The following is a 19,029-nucleotide window of genomic DNA, read 5'->3' on the forward strand; positions in this document are numbered from 1 at the left end:
CCACTCTTTCTCTTGAAGCCAGCTTGGGTCAGTCACAGCTCTTTCAGAGCTCTCTCAGCCCCACCCACCTCACAGGGTGAATGTCATGAGGATAATAATAATGTACTCTATAAACCACTCTGAGTGGGTGTTAAGTTGTCCTGAAGGGCAGTATATAAATCAATTGTTGTTGTTAAGATGTCCTGTGACTCTGGTAAAGCGTCTTCTTGGCACACAGAAAGTCCCAGGTTTAAAATCCTTTAAAAGGACAGGTAGTAGGTGATGTGAAAGGCCTGCACGTGAAACATCCTGAAGAGCTATTGCCTGTCTTGAGTAGCCAGTACTGACCTTGATGGACCAAGGCTTTGATTCAGTTTTAAGTAGGATTGCCAGCCTCCAGGTGGTGGCTGGAGATCTCCCGGAATGCCAACCGATCTCCGGACAACAGAGATCAGTTCCCCTGGAGAAAATGGCTGCTTTAGAGGGTGGAATTTATGACATTATACCCTTCTGAGATCCCTCCCTTCCCCCAACCCCACCCTCTCCAGGCGTCCCAAAGCTCCAGGAATTTCGCAAGCTGGAGCTGGCAACGCTAGTTATAAGACAATTTCATGTATATTCATGAGTTGGTTTAAATCCTCACTCAGCTGTGACGCTCGCTGGGTGACCTTGGGCCAATCACTGACTTTCTCAGCCTAGCCTACCCCACAGGGTTGTTGTGAGGACAAAATGGGCAGGTGGGGGGAACCATATACCCTGAGCTTCTAGGAGGAAGTGCGGATTCAGAGGATATCTTCTCACATGTGTATGTCTTGGGCTGAGCAAATGCTCTGCGTCTCGGCCAGCATGTAAGAACAGGCCCGGTTTGAAGTGTGACACTTAGGACATAGATCCAGAGGAGTTAGCCGTGTTAGTCTGTAGTTGCAAAATAGTAGAGTCCAGTAGCACCTTTAAGACTAACCAACTTTATGGTAGCATAAGCTTTCGAGAATCACAGTTCTCTTCATCAGATGCATCTGACAAAGAGAGCTGTGGTTCTCGAAAGCTTATGCTACCATAAAGTTGGTTAGTCTTAAAGATGCTACTGGACTCTACTATTTTGCAACTTAGGGCATGGTGATTGTGGAGAGAAGTATCTTTTTGCGTGGAGAAAAAAATCTGCAGAGCAGCTCTTCACTTCCATCTGAGCAGCCAAACCTGCCTCTTTTTCAGAGAACTTCATTTTAAAACAGGGGAAAAGTGTAAGTAGGATTATGTGAAAAAGCAACAGCATTGTGATGAACTGGCAAAAAGAGAAAACATTAGGAAAGACATGAGGTCAGATTGCATCTTGGCATTTATTGTGCCTGAGGATAGATCCGTCTCTCAATGGACTTGTCTGTCTAGGCCTTTTTTATATTTCTAGCATCTACTAAAATATATTCATTTAGTCAGAAAAGTAATCTTTTCCCCCAAGCACAGCCAAACCTGACATTCAGTTTTTGTTTCCTGTGAGCTGCAGATACACGTTTGAATTGTGGTTCGATTAATTCATGGTAAAGTCTATATCAGTACTGTCAATCAGATCTTTGGGATAACATGACGAAATAATGTCAGTATCCAGAGTGATTGGCTATACTGTCATAACCTAAAGAAACCTCAGTACGTGGAATCAAAAATGTATGAAAGAACAAGACCGAAATACGTGATATTTATTTGCACGTGACAGCTCCGTCGGAGATTTACACAGTAGCTTATATTATAATGCAGTCAAAATACCATTGGAAAATGATCTTTTAAAATAAAATGTATTGTTTTCTATATTGCAAGATACCCATTTATTTGGAATTATTTCCCAAACTCAAGATTATGCTTCTGTTGATGTTTCCCCCGCCCCTCTGCCCCCAAGATAACATTTCAAAATTAATCTCAAACCGTATGAGTTTCACAACAGAAAGATATCCACACAACGTGTCACCCCGGCAATTGAAAAGGCAACTTGGAAGATTCTGTAGCGGTATAGGAATTTCAGCCATGAGGCTGTCTTTGTCAGAAAATAGGATGGTGGTGGTGGAAATTGCCAAAAAGTCAGAGCTGACTTGATGGCAACCCCTTCTGGAGTTTTCAAGGCAACGCACAGAGGCGGTTTGCCAGTGCCTGCCTCTGCAACCCTGGTGGTCGTTGGAGGTCTCCCATATACTCCCCGGAGGGTGCTGAGATCAGCTGGTAAGCACCTTCTGGTGGTCCCTAGCCCCAGGGAGGCTCGATTGGCCTCAGCCAGGGCCAGGGCCTTTTTGGTCCTGGCCCCGACCTGGTGGAACTCTCTGTCTGAGAACACCCGGGCCCACCAAGATCTTGTTTCCTTCAGGCGGGCCTGTAAGATGGAGATGTTCCACCAGGTGTATGGTTGAGGCCATCAGGGTTTCCACCAAATGAGCCTCTCTCCCGGTCTCCTCTATGTCTGTAGGGGGTATTGACCATCTATCCCCCATATAGGAGCGACCACGTTTGGTTAAGCCGCACCTCCACCTCCGTCAGATGCTGTATAGTTTTTATACAATGGTAAAAAGGTAAAGGTAGTCCCCTGTGCAAGCACCGAGTCATTACTGACCCATGGGGGGACGTCGCACCACGACGTTTTCTTGGCAGACTTTTTACGGGGTGGTTTGCCACTGCCTTCCCCAGTCATCTACACTTTACCCCCAGGAAACTGGGTCCTCATTTTACCGCCCTCGGAAGGATGGAAGGCTGAGTCAACCTTGAGCCGGCTAGTTGAAGCCGGCTTCTGCCAGGATCAAACTCAGGTCATGAGCAGAGCTTGGGCTGCAGTACGGCAGCTCACCACTCTGTGCCACGGGGTTCACCTTTATACGGTGAGCAGGTGTTTTATTAGAAAGCTGTGTTCATTGATTGTGATTTTAACTTGTATATTTTCTCTTCTGTTGTGACCTGCCCTGAGCCCGCTTGCGGGCAGTGTGGGATATAGATATAAATATAATAAACAACAACAACAACCATCCGACCAGGAACGACCCTGCTTAGCTTCCAAAACCTGATGAAATCAGGCTTGACTCGGCTAGATTCAATTCCGGGCGTTAAATGGATGCCAAACAATTCTTTTGTTACACTTTTGATCTCCGTAATCTGGATGGGTGGTTGGGAACGTGTGTCGGCCATTTTGACTTTAAACTTCAGGGTGCCTTTGTTTCTTAGAAAGTCTCTGCCCCCCCCCCCCAACTCCGGTCACTTAGAAATTGGTCCAGAGGAGTTAGCCGTGTTAGTCCGTAGTAGCAAAATCAAAAAGAGTCCAGTAGCACCTTTAAGACTAACCAATTTTATTATAGCATAAGCTTTCGAGAATCAAGTTCTCTTCATCAGATGCCTGATCAAAACTGGGCAGATACAGAAAAGGAGGGGGAAAGAGAGAAAGAGAGGAAAGAAGGGGGCATAAATCACAAGAGGACAGAATGCAATTAGCATGGAGGCTATCAAAACATTCCTTTGCTTGGAAATGTAAACATCTCCTTTTGGTGTGCAGTCAGTTTGTAGCAGTGAAGGTATCCAATTCCTATGTAGTATAAGCCTTCGGTAACCACAGCTCTCCCTGCCAGCTGCATCTGACAAGGAGAACTGTGGTCTATGCCCCCCCCTCCCTTCTCTCTCTTTCCCCCTCCTCTTCTGTATCTGCCCAGTTTTGATCAGGCATCTGATGAAGAGAACTTGATTCTCGAAAGCTTATGCTATAATAAAATTGGTTAGTCTTAAAGGTGCTACTGGACTCTTTTTGATTTAGAAATTGGTGATTTTCTTGCCACTGTTGCTTCCTCCAGTCAGCAACAGGAACAACCAAAGTATAGGTTGCCTAAGAAGAGAAAGTCATTCTCCTTTCTCCCTTCCGAGAAGACTTGTGTACAGTGCGAGGATTGGCTGTGCCAAATTTTGGGTGGAGAACATCATGCTCTTAAATTGCATAAGGCCCCCAGGAAGGAGAAAGCCACACAGCGTCTGCTCTCCTTTCCGGTGCCCCACACAAAGCACTTGTAGTGGGGATCGCTCAGGGCCACGGGAAGGGAGGGCAGGGCAGGCTGCCAATTGATCACGTGGTCATATGCCGCCACCTCTACTGAGTTGGTCCGCCGGTCGGTCAAGGCCAGTGTTGCCTACTCTGACCGACAGCGGCTCTGTCGAGAGGGTCAGGAGGTCTTGCGCATCTAGAGAGGCTGAAGATTGAAGCTGGGACTTTCTGCACGCAAAGCAGACATTCTACCACTGAGTCAAGCAGGTACTTAGAACCGTAGAATCATAGGGTTGAAAGGGACCTCTTGGGTCATCTAGTCCAACCCCCAACTTGTGCAACGTCTTGAAAAAAGGAAGGCAGCAGTGCAGGTTTTGTACAGTGCCAGGTGTGGATATTGATCCTCTCTTGGATTCTTCCTGTAAGGAAGAGTGCAGGTTTCTCGCCCTGAATCCACCGCCAGTCCCCATGTAGCTCTTAAGGTAGGAACTTCACCCCTAACTCGGGGCTGGACAACCCCGACGGGGAAACCCAAGTGCAACAGATTTCCTAAGATCCTCTGGCAAATCTGGCTGTCCCTTTGCCTGCTTTTACTGCTGCACATTTGCCAAAGCGAGGTGGTTTCATCGTGGTTGAAAAGTCTTGTCTTATTCCTCCGCTCTTTAAAAAGTGTGATGGCTTTCATTGCTGTTTTGTAGCTTCGGGGTAATTTGGCCGAAGGAGGTCCCCATTCGGTTGCAAGTCCTCTCCAGTTTTAAAAGGCTCAGACGCTAGGTGATGTGAAAGACCGCCATCTGAGACCCTGGAGAGCCACAGTAAAAAGTAGAGCGTACCGATCTTGATGGACTAATGCGTTGACTTGGTATATGGATCTGCGCACCAAATCGGGGCATTCAAGGTGATTTCATAGCCTTCTTCTTAAGGTGCCTTCTCTTCTTCCGGGAGATGAAACAACAAGTGATTCCACACACGTTGGATAATGCACTTCCAATCCTCTTTATAGATCATTTGGAACGGATTTTTTTGTGTGCGGAACAAAAAATCCACCTCAAACGATTGACAAAGTGCATTAAAGTGCATTATCCAACGTGTGTGGAATCCATCAACGTCCTGCAAATAGCCACCCCAGGCATGTTCGATGCTTTTTGCTCAAAAGGCTGAGAGGTGTTTTCTATTCAGAGGTGACCAGTGCAATCCAAAGGAGAGTGCACTGACAAAGAGACTTGTGGTTCTCGAAAGCTTATGCCTCAATAAAGTTGGTTAGTCTTAAAGGTGCCGCTGGATTCTTTACTATTTTGCAACTACTGACTAACACGGTTAATTCCTCTGGCTCCTCGGTATTAGATTTCTTTATTTAAACTATACACTACAACACCACAACACAATAAACAGCAAACATAGAGGACAAGAAAAAACATACAATTCTAAACATAACACAGTAACAATACATACATCTGTAAAATTAAGAGGAGAAGGGGGGGGAAGAAAACACCCCCCCCTAAATTACATTACAAGTTGAGTTCCGAATTTCTCCGCAACAGGTATATATAATTTCTAGAGTCCCACTTATTTCAAGTTAGTCACCAGCCTCCTCTTTTTTCTATTGTTCTTGTTTCTTAATCCATCAATCCGGATGTCATCAAATCCTTGTTATCCATTTCATGCAAAAAGTCTATTAACAGTTTCCATTCAGTCAAGAAGTTAACTAATGTCCTTTCTCTAATTAATGCAGTAAGTTTTGCCATTAACACAAATTCCAAAACTTTTATCAACCGTTCCTCCACTGTGTTGTAGTTTTCCACTTTTGTGCCTAAAGTACTCTTGCTGCTGTAATAAAGTATAAAAACTTTATACTTTATGAATGAATGAGACTGCATTCATACAGCTGTTACCTAACAAAACCTATGATTAGTAAAATACCTACTTGGAGATGAATACAAGGGCACACTGTAGAGTACTTTCGATATCTGCAAATAATCTTTTGAAACTTCTTTGAACGAGCAATGTATTTCTCATCTTTACTACTAATTGTGTATGTACCTACTCCCGTATGTAAGGACAATTGCCAAATTTGTATCTGTAGTCAAGCTTTTACGTTCTATGTAAATGGTTTGTTATTTATTGTTATTAATTTAAAAAATGGGGGGGGGAATAAAGTATAAAAACACTGGTTGTTGGGGGTTTTCCGGGCTGTATTGCCGTGGTCTTGACCACGGCAATACAGCCCGGAAAACCCCCAACAACCATCGTTCTCCGGCCGTGAAAGCCTTCGACAATACATATAAAAACACTGTTCTAAAGTATTGTCGAAGGCTTTCATGGCCGGAGAACGATGGTTGTTGTGGGTTTTCCGGGCTGTATTGCCGTGGTCTTGGCATTGTAGTTCCTGACGTTTCGCCAGCAGCTGTGGCTGGCATCTTCAGAGGTGTAACACCAAAAGACAGAGATCTCTCAGTGTCTGAGAGATCTCTGTCTTTTGGTGCTACACTGCTGAAGATGCCAGCCACAGCTGCTGGCGAAACGTCAGGAACTACAATGCCAAGACCACGGCAATACAGCCCGGAAAACCCACAACAACCACTGTTCTAAAGCTTTTTTCCAACTGGCTGTCCATTAATCCCAGCAAAAAAGTCTCTGGTTTCAGCTGAAGTGGCTAATTCCTCTGGATCCTAAGGAGAGTTACTCCAGTCTAAGCCTATGGAAATCCATGGGTTTAGACTGGAGTAACTCTGCTTAAGATTGTGCTGTACATCTTGCTTCGTACATGCAGGAGAATGAGGCAGCAGAGCCCTGACTGGTATAGAAGAGATCTTACCAATAGTCGACAGGTGACGGGTTCCCGCTTTGGACATCCCTTTGCATATAAATGCACATCCAAATAGAAAACTAGCACTGCAGGAAGAAAGGTTCTACCCCTTGCTGTGCTGGTTTTCTATTTGCAGGGAGTTTTAAGGCCAGGGGAATATTCCAAAATGCCTGAAATGGCACAACCCATTCTACCATCCTCAGGGCTTTGCAACCTCATTTGTGAATAGCTGGGGTTGTGGAAGCTCAAGCAGAAGGTGGTAAAGTTGTCTAACCCTGGATTTCTTAGTCCAGAGTTGGGGGTACCATTTAACAAGGGTTCCAACCCCCCCCCTCCATGTTTCAGACCAACCTTGCTTCAAGAGGACCTCTGATAATAATGGGTGGAGGGAGTCAGTAGCCATATTTGTCTGGAGCAGCAAAAATGAAACAAAATTCTTGCATCACTTTAAAGAGTTGACATTTGATTCCAATATGCTGTAAGATTTTCTGGACCAGAGCTCAATTTGATAGTCCTTAAGGTGCAGCTGGCTTTGACCTGGATAGCCCAGGTAAGCCTGATCTCATCAGATTTCAGAAGCTAAGCAGGGTCAGCCTTGGTTAGCAAATGGATGGGAGACCGCCAACGAAGACCACCAGGGTTGCAGAGGCAGGCAGTGGCAAACCACCTCTGTTAGTCTGTGCCTTGAAAACCCCAGCAGGGGACGCCATTAAGTCAGCTCTGACTTTATGGCACTTTCTGACATCAATATCCTATTAACAGGGTTGCAGAGGCAGGCAATGGCAAACCACCTCTGTTAGTTTCTTGCCCTGAAAACCCCACCAGGGGTCGCCATAAGTCAGCTATGATGTCAGGGCAGGATTTCATTCATTCAAGGTTCGACTAGACTCCCATTTAATCGGGACCATCTTTATTCTCTGAGGATCAAATAGCAGATGTACTTGAAGCAAGTGAGCCTTGCCGGCCCCATACCTGCTGGTAACATTTAGCTAAAGCAGATGTATGTGGTCTGGAGGGGCTGTAGCTTGGCGTTAGAGCATCCGCCTGGCATGTAAGAGGTCCCTGGTTCAATGCCTGAGACCAGGAGAGCTTCTACCAGTCTGTGTAGACAATGCTGACTTGGATGGGCCGACGGTCTGACACAGTATAAGGCAGTTTCATGTGTGTTCATATATGGTAGCACATGACAACGAATGTTCAGTTTTACCCCTATTTCCCTCCTACATGGACACACAAGCCCAAAAAAGCAGAGCTGAGAAAGTGGCATTGAGGCCAGGAAACGTGGAGTGTGATACATCCGCTTTAACCCAAATGAAACGCCCGAAGGAGAACCTGATTCAGTGGCGGCCACGTGTTGAGGTGGGGTGTGAGCCAGTTTGGTGTAGTGGTTAAGAGTGGCGGGTAGTAACGTTCGATTTATATACTGGCTTCAAGCAGAGGAGTGGTGTAGTGGTTAAGAGCGGCAGGACTCTAATCTGGAGAGCCAGGTTTGATTCCCACTGCTCCACTTGAAGCCATCTGGGTGACCTTGGGTCAGTCACAGCTCTCTCAGAGCTCTCTCAGCCCTACTCACCTCACAGGGTGATTGTCGTGAGGATAATAATAACACACTTTGTAAACTGCTCTGAGTGGGTGTCCTGAAGGGTGGTATGTAAAACGAATGTTATTATTATTTATTTATAATTTGGGCCTGCATTGTTAGAAACAGCGAAATGCCAGTGGTTTACATACCAAGAGGCACAAACTGCCTTTCCTTCTAACAGAAAGCTTTGGGACTCGGGTTGCCATCTCCAGGTGATGGCTGGAGATCTCCCAGAATTACAACTGATCTCCAGGCCATAGAGAAAATGGTAGTTTTGAAGGCTGGGATCTATGGCATTATGCCCTGCTGAGGTCCCTCCCCTCCCTAAACCCTACCCCCAAAGTCTCCAGGAATCCCTAACCTGGAGCTGGCAACCCTATGTGGGACACACGTATCTCAGACAAATCATTGTCTCATTGAAAGTGCTGTTGTGAGACATAATGTGACAATATTACGCTTTTTAATTGCACGCGGTTTTGCATTGTCATATTTGATTTGCAGTTAATCCAAATGTTAACTGTGTGTCGTCTTCACCTCCTGAAATGCTGCCCCCTTCGTTCAGGCTACTTCCGAGGAACGAAATCTTTCTTTTTAGTTTTGCTGTGGAGGTTGGTTATCTTTTTGCAGGCCCAGTTCAGATGTCATGCTTAACAGAGCCGGTGTGGTGTGGTATGGTGGCTAGAGTGTTGGACAAGGTTCTGGGAGACTCGAGTTCAAGTCTCCACTCCTGGGAGAACGGTGGGGTATAAATGTAGTCACCTAATGATGTCTGTACAATGTCTGAACAACGTATAGAGGGTGGATTCCCAGAAGAAAATGTAGAGTCCTGTTTTTTTTTTAAAAAGGGGTCCTATTTTGTCATCTTGGGCAATTTCCTCATTTTTCATTGTTCCTCTTCAAAATTAACACATACCCTCTTCTTCCTCTTTTTAAAGGGCGTTTTGAGACAACCGCTGGCGTTTCAGCTACCCAAAATGAACTTCCAGAATCTCTGAGTTGCTCTATGCTCTTTGTGTGTGTGCAGTTTGTAGACTCAGGGCCCACATCATCTGTGACCCACCAAGGGGAAGGTAGCCCAGCTATGGCGGCCTGTGCTCAAAAACTCTCTTGCAGTTATGTATTTATATATTTATACCCCACTTTTCCCCCAATGCAGCTTCAAAGATTGTTGTCGCCTTCTCTGTTTTATCCTAACAACAGTGACGCTGGGAGGTAGGGAGTTTCTGCTCCTGTCCGGGGATTGCAAAACCGAGAGTTGTCTTGTGGTTGGCAGACCATACGGCTGAGCTGAGTTTGGCATGGCAGGTCACGCACCGTACAATTTTAGGTATCTTTGGTTGGACCCCAAAGGGTTGTGGATATGCAGTGAGAGTTTTGTGGTTGTAGAAACATTTGTTGGTGGTATATGTTATGCACATTTGTGTGTCCTGCTTGTCCTGTAAGAAACTTCCATGGGGTTCTATCAGTTTGGTGTAGTGATTAAGAACGGCAGGACTCTAATCTGGAGAGCCAGGTTTGATTCCCCACTCCTCCGCTTGAAGCCAGCTGGGTGGCCTTGGGTCGGTCACTTAAGAGTGGCAGGACTCTAATCTGGAGAGCCGGGTTTGATTCCCCACTCCTCCGCTTGAAGCCAGCTGGGTGGCCTTGGGTCAGTCACTTTAGAGTGGCAGGACTCTAATCTGGAGAGCCGGGTTTGATTCCCCACTCCTCCGCTTGAAGCCAGCTGGGTGGCCTTGGGTCAGTCACTTTAGAGTGGCAGGACTCTAATCTGGAGAGCCAGGTTTGATTCCCCACTCCTCCGCTTGAAGCCAGCTGGGTGACCTTGGGTCAGTCACTTAAGAGCGGCAGGACTCTAATCTGGAGAGCCGGGTTTGATTCCCCACTCCTCCGCTTGAAGCCAGCTGGGTGGCCTTGGGTCAGTCACTTAAGAGTGGCAGGACTCTAATCTGGAGAGCCAGGTTTGATTCCCCACTCCTCCGCTTGAAGCCAGCTGGGTGACCTTGGGTCAGTCACTTAAGAGCGGCAGGACTCTAATCTGGAGAGCCAGGTTTGATTCCCCTCTCCTCCGCTTGAAGCCAGCTGGGTGGCCTTGGGTCGGTCACTTAAGAGCGGCAGGACTCTAATCTGGAGAGCCGGGTTTGATTCCCCACTCCTCCGCTTGAAGCCAGCTGGGTGGCCTTGGGTCGGTCACTTAAGAGTGGCAGGACTCTAATCTGGAGAGCCAGGTTTGATTCCCCTCTCCTCTGCTTGAAGCCAGCTGGGTGGCCTTGGGTCGGTCACTTAAGAGTGGCAGGACTCTAATCTGGAGAGCCAGGTTTGATTCCCCTCTCCTCCGCCTGAAGCCAGCTGGGTGGCCTTGGGTCGGTCACTTAAGAGCGGCAGGACTCTAATCTGGAGAGCCAGGTTTGATTCCCCTCTCCTCCGCTTGAAGCCAGCTGGGTGGCCTTGGGTCGGTCACTTAAGAGTGGCAGGAATCTAATCTGGAGAGCCAGGTTTGATTCCCCTCTCCTCCGCCTGAAGCCAGCTGGGTGGCCTTGGGTCAGTCACTTAAGAGCGGCAGGACTCTAATCTGGAGAGCCAGGTTTGATTCCCCTCTCCTCCGCTTGAAGCCAGCTGGGTGGCCTTGGGTCAGTCACTTAAGAGCGGCAGGAATCTAATCTGGAGAGCCAGGTTTGATTCCCCTCTCCTCCGCCTGAAGCCAGCTGGGTGGCCTTGGGTCGGTCACTTAAGAGTGGCAGGACTCTAATCTGGAGAGCCAGGTTTGATTCCCCTCTCCTCCACTTGAAGCCAGCTGGGTGGCCTTGGGTCGGTCACTTAAGAGTGGCAGGACTCTAATCTGGAGAGCCAGGTTTGATTCCCCTCTCCTCCGCCTGAAGCCAGCTGGGTGGCCTTGGGTCGGTCACTTAAGAGCGGCAGGACTCTAATCTGGAGAGCCGGGTTTGATTCCCCACTCCTCCGCTTGAAGCCAGCTGGGTGGCCTTGGGTCGGTCACTTAAGAGTGGCAGGACTCTAATCTGGAGAGCCAGGTTTGATTCCCCTCTCCTCTGCTTGAAGCCAGCTGGGTGGCCTTGGGTCGGTCACTTAAGAGTGGCAGGACTCTAATCTGGAGAGCCAGGTTTGATTCCCCTCTCCTCCGCCTGAAGCCAGCTGGGTGGCCTTGGGTCGGTCACTTAAGAGCGGCAGGACTCTAATCTGGAGAGCCAGGTTTGATTCCCCTCTCCTCCGCTTGAAGCCAGCTGGGTGGCCTTGGGTCGGTCACTTAAGAGTGGCAGGAATCTAATCTGGAGAGCCAGGTTTGATTCCCCTCTCCTCCGCCTGAAGCCAGCTGGGTGGCCTTGGGTCAGTCACTTAAGAGCGGCAGGACTCTAATCTGGAGAGCCAGGTTTGATTCCCCTCTCCTCCGCTTGAAGCCAGCTGGGTGGCCTTGGGTCAGTCACTTAAGAGCGGCAGGAATCTAATCTGGAGAGCCAGGTTTGATTCCCCTCTCCTCCGCCTGAAGCCAGCTGGGTGGCCTTGGGTCGGTCACTTAAGAGTGGCAGGACTCTAATCTGGAGAGCCAGGTTTGATTCCCCTCTCCTCCACTTGAAGCCAGCTGGGTGGCCTTGGGTCGGTCACTTAAGAGTGGCAGGACTCTAATCTGGAGAGCCAGGTTTGATTCCCCTCTCCTCCGCCTGAAGCCAGCTGGGTGGCCTTGGGTCGGTCACTTAAGAGCGGCAGGACTCTAATCTGGAGAGCCAGGTTTGATTCCCCTCTCCTTCGCTTGAAGCCAGCTGGGTGGCCTTGGGTCCATCACAGCTCCCTCAGAGCTTTCTCAGCCCTGACCACCTCACAGAGCAATTTTCGTGAGGAAAATAACACACTTTGTAAACCGGTCTGAATGGGCTTTGTCCTGAAAAGCGGTATATAAATCAAATGTTATTTTACTGTGGCAAAAATCCATTGAGATGGGTTAGACTTTTTTGGGAGCATTGAAGCCAGAGGGGAGAGGAGCTTTTCTGTTTCAGCCCCGCTTCCCTTCACCAGTCAGTTCTTGCCTGCCTGCCGGGCAAAGTGCCAGCTGCTGGAGAGACGCTCCAGCAGCTTGGTCATTCGGAGTGCCCTTTTCTGTCCTTTTTCCAGCCCTGTGACATTCTTTTCGAGATGGGGTGAAGGAGCGTTGGCATTCTGCTTCAGAAGGGAGCCGGGTGTCTTCTTTCTCAGAGTCCCCCAAGCAGGGAATTGGCAAGGAGCAGCGGGAGGAGGAAGGACTGTTCAGTTCTGCCTGTTAGAATGCCCAGAGCAGACCTGTGGCCAGCCAAGCTGGTATGCTGTGATGGGAAGGAGCCATGGCTCATTGGAAGAGCATCTGTTTGGCATGCAGACGGCCCCAGGTTCAATCTCCCATTAAGCACCAGGTCGTCGGTGATGTGAAAGACCTCCAACCAGAGTCCCTGGAGCGCTGCTGCCAGTTTGAGTAGACAATTCTGACCTTGATGGTCCGACGCAACTTCGATTGTGTGTGTTTGCATGCATGTGCGCGCGCTTGCGCGTGGGCGTTCATGATGTGGACGAAGCGATCCCCTCCCACTGCGTTTTTGTCCCATTCGTCCCATCAAAGCTAGCCACTTTCTGAAGCTCCCCGAAGAACAGGTGAAAAGATCTGACGGAATGGGAAGCCAATGCACACTGGAGCCTCTCGCCGGCGTTTCCCCCCCCCCCCCCATTCATGCTTTCTTCGTCTCTCTGCTTATCGTCGTTTTCTTTGTAGCTGCTAAGAGTCCCTGGGGTTTGAGAAGGAACGAGGACACAATGCACCAGGAAAAGAGAGACAGAAGGGAAACGGAGCTGGAGAGAGGCAGCCAGGAGCTTTGCAGTCCCCTCCGGCTTCCCCTGCCTGTTTTTGGCAGAACAGAATTCTCAGCGATCAGAGCCAGGCATGTCCGACTCTGCTTTGACATGACGAATGCCTGGGAATATGCCACCAGGATAGGAATCTTTTAATATCTTTTGGGCTCCAAAGGCAGATTTGGTGCATGCAACTGTATGCACTATACTATATTATTATGCATCTCGGCGCATAACAATCTCTATCCACTCATCCACTAGTCAGTGTGTGTGTGTTGGGGGGTGGGGTGTATCCCATCCAAGAGCATAATAATTGAAATCAGGCAGATGGGGGAGGGGATATTTTGCTCCCTTTGCTTTTACAATTTCCGTGGGAAATCAGAGATTTTTATTTAGAAAGCAAGAGGTATGATGTGGACCACTCAAAAGCATTCATGCAATAATTTTAACTCACTGAGTGATTCCGCACACGTTGGATAATGCACTTCCAATCCTCTTTATAGATCATTTGGAACGGATTTCTTTTGTATGCGGAACAAAAAACCCACCTCAAACGATTGATAAAGTGCATTGAAAGTGCATTATCCAACGTGTGCGGAATCAGCCACTCTGTGATTTTAACCCCTCTGCTGTTCTGCACCTCGTAGACTTGTCTGTCTTCTGTCTTCATACCATGGAGCTCCGCACCCCCTTTTCCTTTCCCCCCACTCGGCAGATTTCTCTGCACTCTTCTGTGTCTTGTTTCTCTTCTAGTCTGTGTTTTTCTTCTGCCCCCCCCTCCCCCTTAGACTTTTGCAATAACATATCTAGCAATTCATGCATGGAGAGAATCGCAAACAAGACTAGGCCCTGTGGTGCGACTGGCTGTAAAAACTGAAGCCAGTTGCGCCATGTGCCTGTAAACCCAAGGAGAGGTGCGGAGGTCCAGCAGGCATTCTCCCACCTCCCTTTGGCGGGGCTTCGGCGGGCTGTGGCTCCTCTTCCAAAGAAGTTGTGAAGGGCAGTGAATGAAGCGGGTTGGGGATTCTGTCCGGAGGCAGCAGATTGAGTGGAGCAGGGACTGCAGTTGTCTTAAGAATTGTGGGGTACTGAATTAGGCAAAACGAACATCACCGAGAGCCACTGTATGGTGTAGTGGTTAGAGAGTGTCAAACTAGGATTTGGGAAATCGGAGTTCTGCTCCCCGCGTTGTGATGGAACTCCATGGGTGACTTCGGGCCAGTTACCATTTTCAGCCTAAGCTGCCACACCGGACAAAAGAGCAAGAGTCCTGTAGCACCTATAAGACTCACAAAATTTGCAGTCGGGTATGAGCATTCGTGAGTCACAGCTCACGTCTTCAGATCTGAAGAAGAGAGCTGTGATTCACGGAAGCTCATATCGTACCGCAAATTTTGTGAGTCTTCTAGGTGCCACTGGGCTCTTGCTCTTTTCCACTGCTGCGGATAGACTAACATGGCTACCCACACAAGCTTGTTGTATGGATAAAACAAGGGGGGTGGGGGAGAGAACCATGCATGCCGCACTGTATTCCTTAAACGGAAGGAAGGATACAAGTGAGAGGTATAACTCCTCGAATCTCTGATTTTGAAACAGACGGATATAAGATTTGGGGATGGAGATACGCAACTGCAAACAGAGTATGTCGGTGCAAAAGGAGTTTGAATGTTGGTTGGATCGTGGCTAAAGGCAAAGTTTACTGGGTGACCCCACCTTAAGATGACCTGGTTGTGAGCAGACGCCACCTGTTATAGGATTCTGCTATCAGCATGTGCTTGGGACCTTCAGTGGTCTTCAGTTGTTGGGCTGGGACCCTCAGGTGAGCCACAGAGCCCAGTCTGCTAGGTTACAAGCCCCTCTTGAGCCACCATGTTTTTTTGCTGGCTTGTAGAAAGACCTTCTCCTAGGGCATGCTTTCTCTGTCTCTGCATGTATGCAGAGCAGAAGAGCAGGGTGTTGATCCAAGGTCACTCGGTGGATGGAGAAGATTCCTTCACAGCTCGGACCCTTGGCTCTTTCCTCGCTACCTTATATCTCCTAGTGGTCAGCTCGTGTTGACTGTCTCTAGATCCAGAGGAGTTAGCCGTGTTAGTCTGTAGTAGCAACATCGAAAAGAGTCCAGTAGCACCTTTAAGACTAACCAACTTTACTGTAGCATAAGCTTTCGAGAATCACAGTTCTCTTCTTCAGATGCATGCAGGGTAAGAAGAAACTGGTCAGATATATAGGTGGAGAGGGGAGGGCGGAGCAACCTCTGCGCAAAAGAATAAATGGACACAAATCTGACATTAAAAATGGCAACATCCAGAAACCAGTGGGAGAACACTTCAGTCTACCAGGACATTCCATCAAGGACTTAAAGGTCACCATAGTTCAACAGAAACCTTTCAAAAACAGAATCCAACAGGAAACTGCTGAATTGGAATCCATATGTAAATTTGACTCAGTCAGGCTTGGATTGAATAGAGACTATGAATGGTTATCTCATTATCAGAAGTAACTGATCCCATTATCAGAAGCTACTGATTGCAGCTACTCCCCCCTCCCCTCTCCACCTACATATCTGACCATGCATCTGACGAAGAGAACTGTGGTGCTCGAAAGCTTATGCTACAGTAAAGTTGGTTAGTCTTAAAGGTGCTACTGGACTCTTTTCTATTTTGACTGTCTCTGGCTCTCTTGGTCTTATGCTCACGGCCCTAACCTTGGAACTGATGAGGTCATCATTTCAGCTCCTCCTCTTCCTCTCACGTGGCTTTGATGTTATGTGCTTGCCGCAGAATGGGTCTTGGGTCTGGAAGGTTTTCAGACCACTGCACTGGGGAACAAGAAAATGGGATTGCTTTGATTGGATAAGGGGCTGGATTATCTCTCCAGTCACAATTGCAAGACTTGTCGGGAGCCACTGGATAGGAAGCGCCATTTCCCTTGGCCATTCTCTGTATTCCTCTCCAGAAGCCCTGTTAAGAATTGGCATACATGTGGTATAGTGGTTAGAGCATCAGGCTGGAATCTGGGAGAACCGAGTTTGAATCTCCACTTTGCCATGGAAGCTTGCTGGGTGATCCTGGGCCAGATGCACGCATTCAGCGTAACCTACCTCACAGGGTTGTTGTGTAGCCAAAATGCAGGAGAGGAGAGCGACGTGAGCTGCTTTGGGTCCCGATTAGGAAGAAAGTATAAATGAAATCAACTAAATAAATGAAGTACACTAAATAAACAAATAAAGGAAAAGAGGACTTTCATTTTCAGGCACTCCGCAACATTCCAACCTTTGCGAGTGTTGGCCGGGCCTTTGCTTGCCCAAAGGCCGACACTAGCATAGCGCATTCTTTTTGTGTTATAATGCAGCATGGCGCATGATATTAGAGAATCCAGAAGCAGCATGTTGGCAGCTGCAAGCCAGGAAGGGCTGCCTCAAAGAGTTGTTCTGTTCCTTTGCTGTCACTGGGGCTGGAACCATCCCAGATTTCATATGGCTCTTGGTAGGGGTTCCTTTTAACGGCCCCAGCGGGCCATCATTGGAAGCGGGGGTGTCGACCGAAATGGCAAGATCTTCTTTGCAAATGTATCTAAAGCTGACTTGGACCCGTGGATGTTCTTTGTTCCCACAGCTGTCCCAGGGAGGTTGTTGAGAATTTTACAACCCGCGTCGTTTCGGAAATCCCATTACGAAGTTTAAATGCCTTCATCTGTTTCGGCTGGTGTGGTCTCTTCAATTCCCCAGGTGTCTTCTTTGCTGCAGAACTGGCTTCGTTTTGTGCTGTTCTGTTGAACGGGAGGGTGGATACATTCTCTGAAAGAAGCACCTGGGTTTCTCCAGAGCCTGGTTGTGAAATTAGCACAGTCGTGGAGGAAATCTGCAGAGTTTTGTCAACTTGGCAGTTGTTGCGGAATTGCTTAACAGGAATCTGAGCGAAGCCTTTCGTGCTCCTGTTTGCGGGAACGAATCTTTTTATTTATGCCTTGTATACTAACCTTTTTCTAATGTTTTTCTTTCTGCAAGGATATCGGGATGGGGTACAGTGTTCTCATAGATCAAGATGGGTAGCCCTGTTAGTCTGTCTGTAGCAGGAGAAAAGAGCAAGAATCCAGTAGCTCCTAAAAGACTAACTTGTGGTAGGGTAGGAGCTTTCGTGAGTCACAGCTCACTTCTTCGGATACCAAGTGCAGATTGCAACTCTGGAAGGGGACCCGAGGGTCATCTAGTCCAACCCTCTGCACAGTGCAGCCTGGAGGAAAATTCCTTCCTGACCCCAAAGTGGTGATTAGCATTACTCTAGGCTCTTAAGAAAGGGCTACGAGAACCAAACACTGGCCCGTTCCTTCCTGATTTCCCTTTCATAATCTGCCTAAGTTCATACTGAGTCATAGAATCAACATTGCCGTCAGACGGCCATCAAGCCTAATTGATTGATTAGATTTTTAGCCCGCCCTCCCCGCAAGCAGGCTCAGGGCGGGTTACAAACCCGCTTATAAACCTCCAAAGGAGAGCCCACCATGCCCCATTTTATGACAACTGCTCTGTAAGTTAGGTTAGGCAAAGGGGGGGAGAGAGAGAGACTAGCCTAGAGTCCTCCAGGGAGATTCATGGCGAGGAAGGATTTAAACCTGGGTCTTCCCTGAGCACTATAGCATCCTATTTATCTGGACAGTAAATTCTCCCCAGAGCAGACTTTCTTCAGAACTGATGTTGAAGGGATCAGAAATGAGGAGCCCAATAACGGAATTTAAGATCTCGTGTTGCCACCAGCCCGATCAGAATTCATTTTCTGTAAGCATTATGACAATAGGTCAAGGTAGTCCCCTGTGCAAGCGCCGAGTCATTACTGACCCATGGGGGGAAGTCACATCACGACGTTTTCTTGGCAGACTTTTTGTCTTTACTCCCAGGAGGGTACTCATTTTACCGACCTCGGAAGGATGGAAGGCTGAGTCAACCTTGAGCCTGTTATTTGAATCCGGCTTCCGCCAGGATCAAACTCAGATCGTGAGCAGAGCTTGGGCTGCAGCACTGCCGCTTACCACTCTGCACCAGGGCTGGATCTAGGGTTCCCAGTGCCCGGGACAACTCAAGTCCGGCTGTCCTTGCATGTGCATGCAGCGCACACGCGTGCTCCTGGTGCTGCGTGATGATGTCGCTTTGTGACATCATCACGCACGGCGGGCGTGCCGCCAGCGGAGCAGTGGCAGCACTGGCAGCTGGGAGTCCACCCGCGCCACTTGCCTGCCCCACTGAGGGGGCGGCCGGCTTGCCGCATGCTCCCTGTCCTGCGGGGCAGGCGAATGGCGCGGGCGTTCTCCCAGGCCTCCGTGCCACTTGCTTGCCCAGCAGGACAGGGAGTGCGTGGCAAGCTGGCTGCCCCCTCAGCCAGGCATGCGAGTGACGCGGGTGGCCTCCCAGCTCTCCGTGCCATTCACCTGCCTGGCTGAGGGGGTGGCCAGCTTGCTGCGCGCTCCCTGTCCTGCTGGGCAGGTGAATGGCGCGGGTGGCCGCTCAGCTGCCCGCGCTGCTGCCGCCATGCTCCCGGCAGCTGGCAGCTGCGCCTGGAGCCCCCTTTTTGGTGGCACTGGGGGCAGACTACCCCCGCATCCCCCTCGATCTGGCCGTGCTCTGCGCCATTTATTGAAGCCCTCTTCGCGAATTACAGTGAACACACCTACAATCCGTATACAGCATGCAATTGATTTTTCATTGTATGTATATTGAGTAATTCTCACGTTATGTTTGAACGCACATATAGCTGAACGTGTGATGAGAACCCCACATTGAACTGGGTACTGGACCCTGGCTTCGTTTGTAAAGTCAATGTGCGTTAGCTGTCTTACAAACAAGTGTACATA

At 48.6% G+C, this 19,029-nt stretch overlaps 1 protein-coding gene across 4 annotated transcripts in view; it reads left to right on the top strand.

The window, feature by feature from the left end:
* The window catches only part of RGS19 (regulator of G protein signaling 19), a 95,140-nt gene that overhangs the window by 33,795 nt on the left and 42,316 nt on the right, over nt 1-19,029 (top strand). The gene's annotated exons all lie outside the window — the stretch shown is intronic.

Source organism: Eublepharis macularius, chromosome 5 (assembly GCF_028583425.1).
Source record: "Eublepharis macularius isolate TG4126 chromosome 5, MPM_Emac_v1.0, whole genome shotgun sequence".
Taxonomy (NCBI): Eukaryota; Metazoa; Chordata; class Lepidosauria; order Squamata; family Eublepharidae; genus Eublepharis; species Eublepharis macularius.